General features: G+C 48.3%; 1 long non-coding RNA gene across 2 annotated transcripts; it reads left to right on the top strand.

The window, feature by feature from the left end:
- Positions 1–8,665: 8,665 nt before the first annotated feature.
- LOC123449157 lies at positions 8,666–10,248 on the top strand. Of its 2 annotated transcripts, none has more exons than XR_006631963.1 (2): positions 8,666–9,870; positions 9,969–10,248. It is a non-coding gene; the product is annotated as an uncharacterized LOC123449157 (long non-coding RNA). The 2 variants fall into 2 exon arrangements; XR_006631962.1 differs by having other exon boundaries at positions 8,666–9,880.
- Positions 10,249–17,554: the final 7,306 nt, after the last annotated feature.

Genomic DNA, 17,554 nt, shown 5'->3' with positions numbered 1-17,554 from the left:
CTTGTCTATAGTGCTGCTGTTGATTACTGTCTTCTTTCAAGACAGTTGGACATTTGTTTTAGTCATAATATTTTACTATCCTATTATTATACTTTCGAGCATTAACTTAATCTGTGTTTTTGCGCATGCACTGCAACAGTAGCATGACAATCTGTGTTATTACCATGGAGCTGCATCGTTCTCATCGTCGCTTCTTAGTTGCATCCAGTGTATTAATTGATAACTTTAACCACAGTGATCCTACTATACTTGGTCGTCCATTTCTACCTTGTTTGCAGCCTATCGTTAATGCAATAGCTAAAGAAACTGAACTTGATATGATATGCTGTTGCTCATGCATTATGTAAGATACGCATACTGAACCAGAGTTCCTCTTGTGTGGTTTAATTTGTTGTAACCTCAGCTTTTCTGCGTGAGATGAATGCTGCTTCCCTGTGCATTGAACTATGGTTGACTGGTTGGTGTTTACTGTGAGAAGGGATATTTCTCAGCTTATGGTCACATAAGCATCACTACTTGCAGAAACAAAATCGGTATCTTATTCAAAGATTGTAAAGACAGGAAGAGTTTTAATGCCTGTCTGGCATATTTCATGTCATATATGCTGCAGTATTCACATAGTTATTTGAGCATTATGGGCAGCGAAAGTCATTGATCATGCTCAGGAAAAATGATTATTAGTGCTAGATGTTACAATTCTGGGCAGCTAAAATCATTGTTCATGCTCTGAAAAAATATCAACAGTGCTAGAAGTTGTAGGAAATTTTTTGTTTTACATTCAGCATGTTGCTTTACAGTAAAATGATGCAGGGGAGGTTCTCTTTCGAATGTGAAACCATAGTACATATGCAAATGGTGTGCCCAAGTATAACTATTACATGTCATCCAAATCCTATTTCATTCAACACCCCCCCCCCCCCCCCCTCTCCAATGAACTAGTTTTGCTTTTCTCTAATGGCTGAAACAGTGAAGCATATAAATATACAGACACAACAAATTATGGAGAGAATGTTGTTACTTTGCTGGATTGTGAATTTGGGATCAGTTGAACACCATTTTCTTGGCTACGCATGTGCGTTTTTGCTGGTGATTTACCAGTAGCATTTTTGAACTGACCATTTATTCGTGACATATGCATACAGGTCTGTCATCAAAATCTTAGATGTGTCTGTCTCTTCTGCTTATTTTAAGCTTATTGGCATCAGATGGCACACCATCAGCTTGAGGTTAGAAGAACTCGTATTATTCCGCGTCCTCCATTTTATGGCATTCTATATATAGGAAAATGTGTGCAGGTCTGCAGGTCATCACTGTTCATAATTTGGATGAAATGAATGTCAGGAAACAGGTCACATTAAGCTACCTTAGACTCTTAGTACAAGCGACCTAGCCATATCCAATGGGATAACGGGGATTACTCTGACCTAGAATAGAAAGAACATTGACCTGGAATTACTCTCTTTTGTAGAATTGAAAGGCATTTTGTGCCGAGGTAACTGAAGGATACTGAACAAGCATCTGGAGATAGTTTCCAAGTGATATAATCGACGGTGGAAATTGAGCAACCTTCCTACATCTCGGATTCATACAGTGCTGAAATTTATTTCAGGTAATAAGCAGTGTCATACCTGAAACATGTCTTCTAGAGAGATTATTTCTGTAGTAATTTGAAGTCATCCTACCTGAAATGTGGCAAGTCTCATTTACTGGTTACCACTTAAGGATTACAGCCTGACCAAAGTGGCGGTTACTGAATGAGTTAATATTTGCATATTTATTTGACTAAATAGGATAATTAATAGGTTATCCTTTTGTTTTTCTCTGTTATTGATAATATTCCAAGTTAATTTGTTGTGGACCTATCAAGGTTGTGTTTTCTGAAAACTTTTGTTGTGTTTTTCTGCAGGGAGGTTAGTTTGTGCCATTCTGTGTTTGTTCATGAGACTGCTGACATGCATTGGTTAGCCTGATTGGATCCATTTGGTTGCTTTGGGGAATGGGCTGCTTAGGGCGTGTTCGGTTCCATTAGTGAACGGTAGCTGCATTGCATACACGTCTCAAACCAGCCTGGTTGAGCAAAAACAGCCCAAATGCGCCATCTGCAAGTTGTTTGGTTGCCTGCATCTAGGGTCCCTGCATTAGGTAATACGCAAGTGCACTTTGTTTGGTTGCCTGCATTGGCCCAAGCGGCACATGAACACGATGTTTGGTTGCATACGGCGTACATGGTGTGCTTACCTTGTACCCTACTTGGTGAGCTTACCCACAATTTGCACACCTAGCACACCAACGCCACAACACAACATTGGCGATGGACTGGGCGAAGATGATGAAGTTCTTCAGCTTCAGCCCCAACTGGCGATCCACCGTAGCACCTTCACCTTCCACTTTGACACCTCCAATCTTGCCACTGTCAACACTGCTGCCTCCGTGCTTTCGCACCCAGTCGGAGTAAGCTTGTTCTGCTGCCTGCCTAGTCTTGAACCCTCTATGGCTGTTGTTGCTATACGATGCCACTTGTGCACCGGCTTCTTCCCATGAACTGTAAACCCCTGGAGCCTTACCGATGAACACGGCATACCACTTGCCCTAGCAATGTACAAGAGCAAGAGTTGAAGCAGCAAATCAATGGAGCACACAAGTAGAAGAGAAGAAGTAAAGCATGCATGATCATACGACATAGCAAGTTCTACCTAGCACTACTATGATGTTATCCTACCATCACATCCAAAAGAGGGTGTCGTCCTACCACCACAAGTTCACCATCATCGTGAGGGGTTAGTATATACCACCTCACCAAAATATACAGACCATCAAATAGTTTTCCAGCCCTAGCTACACAAAATGTACGTCGTCGTCGTTGTCACCACCGCCATCGCCGTCGGGGATCATGCATGCTCACAGGCAAGCCAGCTCTTGAGCCACAACACCCTGTGAGCGTCTGCCATGGCAACGAACCCAACACCCTGGGCCTTGTTGTCAAGCAGGTGGCTGAGAGCTGCCATGAGAGCCTCGTCGCTGAAGCCACCCTGGGTCATGACAACGCCATACAGGTCAGGGTGGACGTCGAGGGGCTTGCACTCCCTGATGGCCGTTGCCACCTCCTTCACCGCCTCAGTCATGCTGCAAAAGACATTGATCTCCTCCTCCATCAGGTCTCCTCTCTTCCTCTTCCTATCATGGACGGGGTCAAAGGGCTTGTCGAAGGGCTTCTCGAAGTGCTTGTCAGGGCCATCAATGACCTCGACGTCCGGGGTCGCATGGAAGTCTGGCATGGGAGAACCAAGAGGCTCCCCCGAGCCCATGGCATGCTTCCCAGTTGCCAGCCCGAAGGAGAAGATGTGCTACATCTGGCTGTAGTTTTGTATGGGTGTGTTGAGGAACTCAACGTCCCTTGGGTGGTCCTAAGAATGAAACACAAGTGTTGTTAGTTGCGATTAGGAGTAGCCAATGGTGGACAGTATGAAAAGGAAGAGGGTTGTGAGCTAACTGCGACATGGCCGGCGTAGTGCTCTGCCTCCAGAACTATGGAGCAAGTGTTCTCATCCCATGAGGCGCCACTAAGGTCTCTCAACTTGGACACTTGGATCCATCGACCTCTCCACTTCCTCAGGTGGTTGTACACCTGGGTGGCGGACACGTCCTGCCCACAGAACTCGAACACCTGCTTCACAACGGTGTTCAAGTGCACCTCCTTGAAGCCCTTGTCAGTCCTAACTCGATTAGAGATGAGCTCACATATCTTGTTCAGCATGAACTTGGACATGAACGACTGCCACTTCATGTTGTTCGACTTACCATCCTTCTTTGCCTTTGCTGTTGCAGCGGCAGTAGCAGGAGTTTGCTGAACGAGCACTACTGGCACATAGACAAAATCAGACGCGAACACCACTGAATCAGGTGCCATCTCGGACATAGGTTGCGAGTCCTGGACAAACGATGGAGGAAACTGGTTGTCTGACAGAACAAGGGCCTGACTAAGATCTTGCGTCTGCGTGGTCATGTCATATAATCGTAGCACGCATTGACAGTAAGCATAGCACACAACATATCGGACAATCCATGAAAGCAGGAGCATACATGTACATGGTTCATCACTATCATACCAAGCACATGGTTCATCGCTCTCATACTAAGCACATGGTTCATCGCTCTCATACCAAGCACATGGTTCATCGCTCTCATACTAAGCATACCGCACAATCTATGAGCAGGAACATACATCTACAACAAACAACATGCTACAAATGAACCACCAATAGCTACAAATCACATATCTAAGCACGAATCAACACAAGCACAAGGTTCAACTTCAAACTCTACTACTAATCTAGCCTACCACATGCTTGAACATCTAACCCTACCACAAATTGCAACCGCAACATAGCAATCAACAATATGAGCTCACAGATCAGAGCACTAATCAACCATGCATCTACATCAAACCCTAGCTGCAGCTCAGATCTAGCTAGAAGGAACAGAGAGAAAGGGGGATTGAACTCACAGAGGCCATGAATGCAGCTCGAGGACGAGGGGGGAATGGTCGTAGAAGATCACCGCCGGCCGGTGAAGGACCGCCGACGCCGTGGACTGCCGGCCGATGAAGATGCGCCGCTTACCTGCTCGTTGGTGTCGATGCTCGTCGGCGGGAAAGCTCGAAAGGGGGGAGAATGGAGGCGGGAGTTGGGGCGGTGAGGGAGGGGGTAAATAGGGGCGAATTCGACGGGAGGTGAGCCAAAATCCTCCCGCCAATTTTTCGTTGATGCGGGCGAGCTCGCGCCATCTCCCTGGTCACACGAGGAGAGAAGCGCGCCGCCCTCCCCTGCGTCGCTCGAGCCACGCTCGTGAGCTATTGCCGATTCGGGCGTTTCCCCTGGGCCTGGCCTGGAGGTGCTTTAAGGTTCGTGCCATGCGGGCCGCACAGTAAACACAAACAACCAAACGGGCCACTTGCTTCCCGCGCGGGCCAGGCTGGGCCTAATGCAGGGAACCAAACGCGTCCTTATAGGATCAACTGGTTCCTCATCTTCTTGTTAAGCTCGAGGGATGAAACATCTACCCTGTTATTATGCTACTGTTTAGCTAACAGTACTCATTAGGTAATTATGCTACTGATTGAGACATGCCTTATCTATTAGGTGGAATCCAGAACATCTAGTCTGTGCACTTCGCCTGTTTATTCTGCTTGTGAGGAGCATCTGCTGTTCCTGGAAGAGCCTACGAAAAGTTGGAAAGTGATGCCAGTAACCTGATAGGCTTCTGTTCCTTTTCCCTCAAGTTCATCATTGATCGGCTGATCGTGACGTTAGATCACCACAATGCACTGGCCACCGATTTGAAATCTTTGATGTCTGTCCATCAAGTAAAAAAGTCACATTTGGTTCAAGATTTGACATACCATTTGTTGGCACTTGGCACTTATCTGATAGTGCTGCTCATTTAACTGGGACAATCGTATCCCACCCATCCAGCAATCTTGTTACTTTGCTGGATTGGGAATTTGAGATCAGTTGAACACCATCATTTTCTTCGATACTCATGTGCGTTAAAGCTGGTGATTTACCAGTAGCATTTCTGAACTGACCATTTATTCGTGACATAAGCGGATTTAAATACTACTGGTAAAATTACAACTTTAAATACTACTGATCTCAAATAAATGGTCAGTTCAGAAAGGCTTTTAACACGGGAAGCGGATTTGGATAGCGCTGTAATGAGGTACCGGCCCAAAAACCGTGAAACAAACACCTCTTGAAGTTACCTTAGACATAGCCATATCCAATGGGATAACGGGAATTACTCTGACCTAGAGTAGAAAGAACATTCACCTGGAATTACTCTCTTTTGTAGAACTAGCAAAAGGGCCCGTGCGTTGCAACGGGAGAAAAAAATACCACATGCTTTTAATTTTTTTATAATCATTTTGATTTATTAAAATAATAAGCTAACTAACTAATGTAGTCAGTCCTATCCTATTTTGTTGAGAAATCAACCCATCCATTGTTAATTCCACCATGATGAAAAATTGAGCGGGACAAGCAAAGCAAAACAAAGAGGCTACGTGAATTGATCAATGGACTGTTATCTTATTTCACTCATGGGGTGGAGAATGTGGGATCAGATGACAAACTGAAGGTGGTGTTCCATTCTCTGTCTCTATAACAATACAATCTTACATTCAGTACATTCATTCATCAGCAAACAAATCCTCACAAAACAAAATTTCTTGCCGGTGCTTGGCACACGGTTGGAGGCATGGGGAGGGGATCTCACCAGATGATGAGTTCCTGCCGGAGGAGGGGATACGATGAGGGGAGCAAGGGTTAGGCACCTCTATCTGGCCATAAGGAGTCGCCGTTGCCGCGCCATAACCTCGGAGTTCCCCGTGTGAGCCATGGAGGCCCGACTCCACCTGCAAGTACTTCGCTCCGCCGCGCCGCCGCCGTTCTGCATCGAGCAGACGCATCATCCCCAGTCACTGTAGTTGTCGCGTTGATTTGATCCAGAAGCTGTGCTCGAGCGCCGAAACGGGGGCAGCAAGCGGGCAGAGGTACGGCCGCGGAGGCGGGTGGGTTGAGATCGACAACAGTGGTGGTTGAGGTCGTCCGCAGCGGCGAGTGGTGTGGCAGCGGCCTGGGCACACGCCAGGGTGGACCAGGGTCGACGCGATGCGCTCGAGCGCCGCAACGGGGGTAATGAGCAGGGAGAGGTACGGCTGCGGAGGCGGGTGGGTTGAGATCGGCAGCGGTGGCGGTTGAGGTCGGCCGCGGTGGCGAGTGGTGTGGCGGCGGCCTGGGCACAGACCAGGGTGGCCCAGGGTCGACGGGAGGAGGCGATGCGTACGGGTATAATTTTTGCAGCGAATCGTTTTTTCCTTTTGCGTTACAGATAAATGATGGAGCACGGGTTAAATAACAAAAATTACAGGTTTTTTTTATAAAAATATCGCGGTAGGTTTTCCGACGGAAGCAATAGCCTCTTTATTATTAGGTATAGATTGGAAGGCATTTTGTACTGAAGGATGCTGAACGAACATCTGGAGATTGTTTCAAAGTGATATGCGCTATGCTAGAAATTGAGCAAACTTCCTACATCTCGGATTCATACGGTGCTGAAATTTATTCCAGGTAATAAGCAGTGGCAATATCTGAAACATGGCTGCTAGAGATGTTATTTCTGTAGTAGGGTGAAGTCATCCTACCTGAAATGTGGCAATTCTAATCTACTGGTCACCACTTAGGGCTTTTCGGTCACATGGGATTTGGAGGGGTTTAAAGGGAATCAAGAGGGCTTAAATTTCCTACAAGTCAAAATCCTCAATCGCCGAACAAGCACTTAAGGAATCACTGTTTACAGCCTGACCAAAAACAATAAGTGGAGATTACTGAATGAGTTAATATCTGCATAGTTATTTGACTAAATAGGATAATAAATAGGTTATGCTTTTGTTTATCTCTGTTATCGATAATATTCAAGTTCATTTGGTGCGGACATATCAAAGTTATGTTTTTTGAAAGCTTTTGTTGTGTTTTTTGTAGGGAGGTTTGTTTATGCCATTTTCTGTTTTTCATTACTGCTGACATGCATTGGTTAGCCTGACTGATTGGATCCATTTGGTTGCTTTGGGAATGGGCTGCTTATAAGATCAACTAGTTGCTCATTTTCTCGTTAAGCTCGAGGGACGAAACATCTAGTGACGGGGGGATAACCCCGGGGAAGGCTCATCGAGCCTACTCCTTTGCCTTCTACTTTGAAGGGAAAGCACATCTCCCTCTGGCCGACTAGGAAGCCCCTGTCGGCTAGAGGCGAGACGGCCAAATCCCTTTGGCCGGCTAGGAAGCCCCTGCCGGCTAGAGGCGAGACGGCTACCTCCCTCTGGCCGTCCAGGACGTGTTGGCCGGCTAGGGGCGAGGCGGTCGTTCCCAGGGCCGGCTAGCGAGGTCGCTGGCCGGCCAGGGAGCCCAAGTCACATCAGATCGTAGGTCATGACGAGACCTTACGATCAAAGCTGCGTACTCGACAGCACGAGTATAGGTTTGGAGCGCACGGCAGGTACAGCGTTGGCGGCCATGCCGCTGACCTACCCCGGCTCCGATCCATCATCCTGCACAGTATCGGCCCGTCAAACTCCCACTCCATTACCGCACTCAGCGTGGGAACAGTGGAGACGGCCGTATTGGCAGCCCATGACGAATCTCACAAGACTACGCCAGACGTACCCGCGTCGGCCCTACGCAAGAGCCTCATTGGCTAGCCGGCGGGTCCCATAGCTAGACGGGACCTCTCAGCCGGCGGGCCCCTCCAGCGACAAGACAAGACCACTGTGGACCCCCTGGCCAGCCAGGTCCCACCCATGTACTTTTATCCTTATTGTAGGTCGGTGAGTTCGTCTATAACCCCCCCCCCCCCCTCGACCCCCCCTCCATGCAGAGGGTCGGTCAATCCTATACACACACTCATACCGGAGAGGTAGACGCGAGCCGGCTGCTCCTTCCTCCTCCGCGGAACAGCTCCAGAAGCACATTGTAGCCTCACTAGTGCATTATACACTCCGGCAGGACTAGGGGTATTATCTCTACGGAGAGCCCTGAGCCCCCGAACCTGGGTACATCGTGCGTTCCTCGCTTGTACCAACCTCGTCCCCAGCGTCCTCCGGTGTCCTTTCGGTTCTCACCATCTTTAGCCTACCCATGGCATATGTTGTGAGTAAACACCGACATCTAGTCTGTTATTATGCTACTGGTTAGCTAACAGTGCTCATCATTAGGTTACAGATATATGCCTTATCTGTTACATGGGATCCAGAACATCTAGTCTTTTCACTTCACCTGTTTGTTCTTCTTGTGAGCAGTGTCCGCTGTTGCTGGAAGGGCCTAGGAAAAGTTGGAAGTGATGCCGGTAACCTGATAGGCTGCTGTTCCTTTTGCCTCTGAAGTTCATTATTGATCCGGCTGATGGCGACCTTAGATCACCACAGTGCGCTGGCCACTGATTTGAACGCCTTGATGCCTGTCCATCGGGTAAAAAGTCACATTTGGTTCAAGATTTGACATGCCATTCGTTGGCACTTGGTAACCCAATCTGATAGTGCAGCTCATTTAACTGGGACTAATTGTGTCCCATTCATCCAGCAATCTGCAGCTCCCAGAACCGCTGATTGGGGGAGTGTACTCAGTGATCAATCACATGGTGATCTGCATACCAGTCGACGCCGACGAGGTTGTGCCGCCGGCCCGATGAACTCTTCCTTGTGCGTTGTTAGTGTGCATGGTCGCCACATATCCCGGGCAAGTTCTAACCTCCCACTCAACAGCTTTTAGCCTTCAGAATATAACAGATGGCTGGTGCATGCACATGTACTCCTGGGGCAGGCCCATGTTAACAGTTGACTCATAGCAGTCCGATCAGTGCCTCGATCCATCCCGGGGCAACAGCTGTGCAGTGCAGTAGGATATTCCCGGCGATCAGATCATCACAGGGAAATTGAAAGCTCAGCTGTATGTTCCACCAAGGATCATGGCCAGTTGGCTGTGCAGTGTGTGCCCCAGTTTATCTGTATATATCGCTCTCGAGCCACCCAGATAATTATTAGCTCTGCAGTGAGAGTCGGCTGAGGTGAAACCAAGAGGCAGAGCTTTCTCAGGAAGAGTAGGATAAGTGACTACCATGGTGTCGATGGCCAGCTGCACATCTGCATCAAGGGCCATCGCCGTCGCGTTCCTGGCCATGTGCGTTGCCTCTGCGGGCCGTCGCCGCCGCCGGTCACTAGGACGACCTGCCGGCATCGATCTTAGCCTCGGATGCATCGCCATGCCCAGGAACCTCTTCATCCGCATGGTAGCTTAGCTGTTAGCTCCATCTACGGCCCAGGTACGTCCAGGTAAAGGCATCCCAAAACGAGAGCCTTTGCACAAGACAGGCAGCGGTTATTCAACTGATTGTCGATCTACCTACGGCTGCCATGACAGGTTGACAACTACTGACTGCGGTGCGGTGGTGGTCCTGTCGATCCTTTTCTTTGCCGATGCAGCGGCCGGTGGCGCCGATTGAGCCGCCGCCGACGCGATTGGTTCATCTCCACTAGACTACTGCCACTACTCTACAAGTATTCGGATGGTCCATCCTAGCTAATAGTTGATGTTGATTCAGGTAATGTAGTATCTTTGCATCTGCCTGCTCTATGTTTCTGGTCTTCCGTCAGTTCCATGTATTCAGACTGTGCACTCCGCAACTTGCTTTGATTATGAAGGGCTGAGGGGTCGCAACTTGTTTTGGTGGACCAGCGCTGATGTAACAGGCTAGAATGCGGGCTTCGTCCACCGATTACATGCCTATGATGGCACTTGCTCTTTGCATGCCGGGCCGTTTCATCGTGCCCTGAAATGACCACTTGATTTACTTTCCCTCGAATCAAGTCGATATCCAACGGTTCGTCTTTTTTCTTGATTACGGAGAAAGGAAAAATCAGTTACGTGAGCTGTGTCTGCCTCTTGTGAAATGCGCACTTCTTATGCTCTCCCTTCAAATGATGCGCAAATTGGCGTCTGACGAGTGGAGTATCAACTGCAAGTGACAGCGGGCCTGAAGTGCGGAACTAATCGGCAGGCATCCAACTGTAAATGATACTTTTTTTTTTTTGAAACGGAACTGGTACAAGCTTGCAAGAAAAGGTGCTACACGTTTCCCATGATCTCGGGGATCCATTCGATCTGATATCGTCTATACCTAGATCCATTCCGATCGTATCCACTTTGCTAAAAACATTTTACAAAGTTGACCTCATGCCAAGCATCATTAGCGGAATGATGAATAAAGGCTCAATGCAATGCTAATGCTCCCAGGCCAGACAGCGGAAATTCTGCAGACCTTTGCGGCTAGTTGGTTGAGAGAATGAATGAATCCATCGCCCAGAAGCACACATATTCCCAGCCCAGTTATCCCGATCGAATCAACGTGAATCGCATTGGCCCAACCCATACCCACCCGATCGAATCAACGTGAACCGAGTTGGCCTGCCTGCGCGTGCCTTTCACTTCACTACTCCTCGACTCTCGCGCTTTTCCGCTTGGATTCGATGCGAATCCAGCGGCATCAGAATCGGTTCGAGAAAACGTTCTCTTTCGCCTGAATGTACCACGTATCTCATGCCTAACTTGCATGCAGCTGGAACGAAGTAGGAAGCCATCTTAACTTGTTAACCATGGCTGTTCGTCATCAGCCAATGAAGCAGATAGGTGCATGTGCATCTGTACAACGAGCCAAGCACAAAATGAAGCGAAGGAGACACAGGTTGGTGAACGAACGATTACCAACTCCGAGGGTTAACTAACTCTGACGCACCACTCCACCTGACTTCCCATCACCGAGAAGCAACCGTCCTTTTTTTACCTTTGTGGGTAATAGTAAACCCCAAGCCTGCGAAAGCGGGTCAAGCTGCGCTGTTGGTCCAGCTGGCCGACCATTACCGCCTAACCTAACCGAAAGCGAAAAGCCTGCAACTATAATCTTTCTTGTTTTCTCTAATCAAAGCATCGATCCGCGGAATGTGCCACCTTCGATGTTCGTTCACTTCACTTGGCTCGCCTTCGCCTATCTTAATAATAGTGGAGTACTAATAAGCTAATCCGAGGCCCGCCGTGACTTGCATGGCTGAACGGAGGCCGGCTTTACGTCGCCGTCCTCCTAGATCGCGGAGGATCCCCGCGCCGCGCATGCTTATCCCTGAATCATCATTAGCCATCTAGCAGCATGTATCCGATTCCTTAGTCCGCATTACTAACCATGACGTTTTGCTTATACTAGTAAATTAATGGGAACGACGGATTTGTGTGATGGTGACGTGCGTGTGCTCTGCTCCGATAATCCGTGTGAATGAGCTCCCACCGTTGAGGGGGCTCACATGGATCGGCGCCATCGCATCACATCACATGCGCGGCCTCCCGACCCGAGCCGGAACAGCCGGAGACGCGGCACGACGGCCGCCCACCTGCGTGCCATCCAGCAGTTGGTTTCCTCCGCCGCCCACCGCCCGCTCGTTTTTTTGCCGGCTCCGCCGCACGCGGCCTCCCCGACGAAACCGCCGAGGCAGCGGCAGCGGCACGACACGGGGGCGGCCGTTGTTTCCTGCGCCGTGGATCCTCCGCTGTTTCGATGGTGCGTACGCCTCGGGTCGGGGTTGGCGTCGCCCGTCCGAACGGGAGCCGGTGGCGTCACATGCCGCGCGGTGCGGAGCGCACATGCGGGTCCTCCGGCTCCGGCTCACGTGACCGCTTTGGCGGGTCGACACGCGGCTGTCCTCGTTGTGGGAGCCCGGCACATGCAGGGGGCGAGCTGTCCCATGTGTCCGTACGGGAGCCCCGTCCCCGAGGCTGACCAATCCGCCAGCGCCGCAACGTGCGCGCACTGCACCGCACGTCGCTATACAGTATACGTACTACTACCTCTCCCACTCTGTCTAGGGCCGGGTGACGCTGTGCGGTCCAGTGGTGTAGTGGCAGTGGCACAGCGGAAGGAGTAGTTGTTGGAAAAGTCGTTGCCCGCGCCAGCCAGTAGCCGAGCGCGATCTGTTTCCGGTCCAGCGTATGGTACGTGGTGGGGTACGTGGGTGAGAGCAACCAGTTTGCTAGCGGCGGATGTCCTTAAATTATCAACCTTTGCTGAAAATGGAGAGGACGAGGTGGTCGGCGATCGGGCCCGGAGTGGTCGGTAATAGGGCAGGAGCGGTGATTCATTATGTGGCCGGAGAGGGGCGGTCGCTCGCTAGCCGTTTGCGTGGCCGGAGAGGGGAGGTCGGTGGCTAGCAAGGGCTTGTTTGGTTAATCCCTTTACAAGAAGATTGAAGTGGATTAAGATGAATTTTGACTTATAGAAGATGTAATCCATTTTAATCCCCTTCAAACCCCTTTAAATTTTGAGAAACCAAACAAGGCCTAAAGCATCTCCACTCCCCCAGCCCCTAGGCATCTTTTTTAGCGATGTCGATCAAAAATCGGTGCAGTCGCGTTTCTAACTCCTCGTTTAGCGTCGCTTTGGATCAAAATAACAGCCGACAAACCCAAGCCGAACCCAGCCCCCCAGGGACCGCCTGGGGGCGCCGGCAGAAATGAAAAGTGGAGTGGGTCCGTGCTGTCGGCGATAGCCGTGCATATTCCCGTCGTTTCCTCCTCCATTTTCCTTCATTTCCCCCTTCTCCTCCCGCCGAACCTGCCATTCTTCTCCCGCACTCCCGCCATCCGGCCGCCATGCCACCGAAGAAGTACACCGTCCCTCGCCCCGTCATCGTTGCCAAATCCACCCAACCGAAGCAGAGGAAGCCAATGGCTAGGCCGGCTGGCATTTCAGACGACGCGTGGAGGGCAAATGTCAGCCGCTGGAAGGCGGTCACGACCGACCGGCGAAGAAGGCTCGACGCCAAGAGAATCAAGGACGAGGCAAAGAGGCGACGACGGTCGATCAGGAAGAGGCGTCTCACGCGTGGATGATGAATCCGCCTGGTCGCAACCCTAGGCCGCGTGGAGCCGACAGAGCGCCACGTCGCCGGCCAACCGCTCACGTCGCTGCCTCCATGGGGGTACGTACCCTCGCCTGGCTACTCCGACGGCGACGCGCATGACGGTTTCAACCTCAACACCACTTCTCTGCATGGCGCGCCGCAGCGTTCCTCCCCCAGCGGCTTCGGCCGCGACCCGCACCCCCCCACCGCGTTCAAAGCTGCCGACGACACCGGCCAGTCCCGCGACAGAGGAGTCGCGCCACACCGAACCGGTCGTTTGATTCGTTTCATCCCTACTACCCCTTCCTTTTAATCGCCGAACTATTAGGTGTGTTTGATCGCCGAATTATGGCAATGCTGATCGTCGACTTGTGGCATGATCGCCGAACTCATGGCGTATTTTTGGCAGCGGGAAAGACGATTTTGAAAATGTTAGCGTCTGGGGACCGAAACCTGGGGGCGCGGCTGGAAACTCGCTCGCCCCTAGGGCGAAAAAGCGTTGGCACAACACCAAAAAGGCATTCGCCGCTTGCGCTGGGCCCAAACGGCTGGAGATGCTCTAACGCGCCCACGTAAAGAGACGAGTTTTATCCGTTTGGATCGGCTATTGGCTCGTCTATTGGCTCGCCGTCTACTCCGCTTGTCCGGTGCATCCAATTGGCCGATTCATTTCTCGTCTGCGTCCGATTATGATCGGCAGTTTTAATCTAGAAAAGGTAGGCGGTCATGCCAATGATTGGTATACATGTCAGTCTATAAAGTAACTCCATACAAATTTTCATTCACTTGTTCCTTTTTTTATTTGCTGCTATATATAGTTTGTCTTATAAAAAAATAAAAAAATAAAAATATTTATCTTTGCTTGCTTAGCTTGTCACTAGATTGCATCTTCGCTCTCTAGTTTGTTTGTCTTTCTTGTTACCTTGATTGTTCGATCACCATGTCTCAAGATACTACTAAGTTGTGTGACTTCTCAAATACTAACAAAAATGATTTTATTAGTACTGCTATACTAATCGCCATTAGTGCAGATGTGTTTGATATTAATGCTGCATTGCTAAATCTTGTCATGAAAGAGTAATTTTTGGAAAGTCCTAGTGAGGATCCCGCTTCACATCTCAATACCTTTGTTGAACTTTATGATATGCAAAAGAAAAAGGACATGGCTAATGATATTGTGAAATTAAAACTGTTTCCTTTTTCACTAAGAGAGAAAGCTAAAGTTTGGTTTTCATCTTTACCACATAATAGTATTTGAACATGGGATAAGTGTAAAGATGCTTTTATTGTCAAAGATTTCCCTCCTCCTAAAATCATGTCCCTTAGAAATCAAATAATAAATTTTAAACAACAAGATCATAAATATGTTGCACAAACTTGGGAAGAGATGAAATTGATGATAAGAAATTATCCAACGCATGGCTTAAACTTGTGGATGATTATCCAAAAATTCTATGCGGGACTAAACTTTGTGTCTAGAAATCTTCTAGATTCGGCCGCAGATGGTACCTTCATGGAGGTGACCTTAGGAGAGGCTAAACTTCTCGACAACATGATGGACAACTATTCTTAATGGCATACCGAAAGAGCTCCAACTGGTAAGAAGGTAAATTCTATTGAGAAAATCGCTACCTTGAGTGAAAAGGTGGATGGTCTTATGATTTTGGTTCCTAATAAAAAACTCATGTTGATACTAATAATACGCCCTTGTCTACCTTGATTGAACAAAATAATGATGCTATTGATGTGAACTTTGTCTCATGAAACAATTTCAACAACAATGCTTATAGGGGTAATTTCAATGCTAGGCCATATCCCGGTAATAATTCTAATGGTTACGACAATTCTTATGGAAATTCCTCTACAAATTCTAGTAGGACACCCTATGATCTTGAGAACATAATAAAGGAATCCATTAATTCTCAAAAGGTTTTCAGTACTATGGTAGAAGAAAAATAGCATGTTGTTGATACTATGGCTAAAAACATGGATAGGATTTCTCTTGATGTAGAAATTCTTAAAAAAGCTTTGTGAGGGAGTCGGGGACAAAGGGGTCCTCGGGCCATCTGTTTGTTCTCATGGGCTGGACTCCTGGTCCTGTTCGACCGTCATTAGAACTATCGGAATCAAGATGGACTCTTCCGAAGACTTGGCATACAATCCAAGGCGACGTAGTGATATGCATATTCCTTCCCTATTGTAACCGAGTTTGTGTAACCCTAACACACCTGGTATCTATATAAACCAGGGGCCATAGTTTGTAGGATACATTAAGCTCATTACGATTAGGGTTTAGGCCACAACATCCAATCTCAAGATAAATCAACTCTGTACTTTGTATTACACCATCAATACCAACAAGTGAAGGACATAGGGTTTTACCTCCATCAAGAGGGCCCAAACCTGGGTAAAATATAGTCTCCTTCGTCCCTTGTTACCCATCGACCCAAGATCCACGGTTCAGACCCCCTAGGCGAGATCAGTCGGTTTTGACACCGACATTTGTGCTTTTATTGAGAGCTTCGTTGTGAGATCACAAAAAGGATCGATGACTCGCTTGGTCACTAGAGAAAACGCAAGCCCGGAGATATCTTCATCTCCGAGCAATCCCCTGCTTTCGGCAGTATCACCCCGCACGTCAAGGCAGTTCATCACCATATCAGCGGGCTCACCCCCGGGCCAGAAATTCAAGTTCAGCAATTTGGAATTCGTTGCTGACACCTCGAGCAACGTGATCCTCTCCGAGGTCTCGACTTTGGCCGAGGAGCTCAAAAACTCTGAAGCCTTAACTTCGGGTCCTCTTCCCGGCCTCGAGTCCGAAAAGGATTCTAACTTGATTTGGCCTCGAGCCAGGATTTGACCACGGTGTTCGGAGGCTCGAGGGTAATCTCGCCCGAGCACACTTCCTACACTGAAGCACCGGAGTCCAACTCCAACGGGGCTGTGGGGATTAGTGTGGCAAATATCTCACAAACAAAGGAGACGATGACTCAAACTAAACCCGCTTACGGTTCAAACGGACTGATCCTGATCTAGGACTCTCTCGGCCATGGGACTAGGTGTGGGGATCTTTATCATTAACTTTGCCTCCTAAGCATGATTTTGATGAGACTATTAAATCTATTAATGAAAGTAAGGAGAGGACCGCTAAGTTGCAAGCTAAGCTGGAATTCCTAGAAAAAGCTCTTCCACCCGGTTTGTACCGGAATCATGATGAAGATCTCCAAGTGGTAATAAGGTAAATTCTATTGAGAAAATCACTACCTTGAGTGAAAAGGTGGATGGTCTTATGAATTTGGTTCCTAATAAAAAACTCATGTTGATACTAATGATACGCCCTTGTCTACCTTGATTGAACAAAATAATGATGCTATTGATGTGAACTTTGTCTCATGAAACAATTTCAACAACAATGCTTATAGGGGTAATTTCAATGCTAGGCAATATACCGGTAAAAATCCTAATGGTTACGACAATTCTTATGATAATTCTTATGGAAATTCCTCTACAAATTCTAATAGGACACCCTATGATCTTGAGAACATAATAAAGGAATCCATTAATTCTCAAAAGGTTTTCAATACTATGGTAGAAGAAAAATAGCATGTTGTTGATACTTTGGCTAAAAACATGGATAGGATTTCTCTTGATGTAGAAACTCTTAAAAAAGCTTTGTGAGGGAGTCGGGGACAAAGGGGTCCTCGGGCCATCTGTTTGTTCTCATGGGCTGGACTCCTGGTCCTGTTCGACCGTCATTAGAACTATCGGAATCAAGATGGACTCTTCCGAAACTTGGCATACAATCCAAGGCGACGTAGTGATAGGCATATTCCTTCCCTATTGTAAACGAGTTTGTGTAACCCTAACACACCTGGTATCTATATAAACCATGGGCCATAGTTTGTAGGATACATTAAGCTCATTACGATTAGGGTTTAGGCCACAACATCCAATCTCAAGATAAATCAACTCTGTACTCTGTACTACACCATCAATACCAACAAGTGAAGGACGTAGGGTTTTACCTCCATCAAGAGGGCCCAAACCTGGGGTAAAATATAG

The sequence above is a fragment of the Hordeum vulgare genome, chromosome 4H, assembly GCF_904849725.1.
Source record: "Hordeum vulgare subsp. vulgare chromosome 4H, MorexV3_pseudomolecules_assembly, whole genome shotgun sequence".
Classification (NCBI taxonomy): Eukaryota; Viridiplantae; Streptophyta; class Magnoliopsida; order Poales; family Poaceae; genus Hordeum; species Hordeum vulgare.
This window is presented reverse-complemented; position numbering and strand designations above follow the sequence as displayed.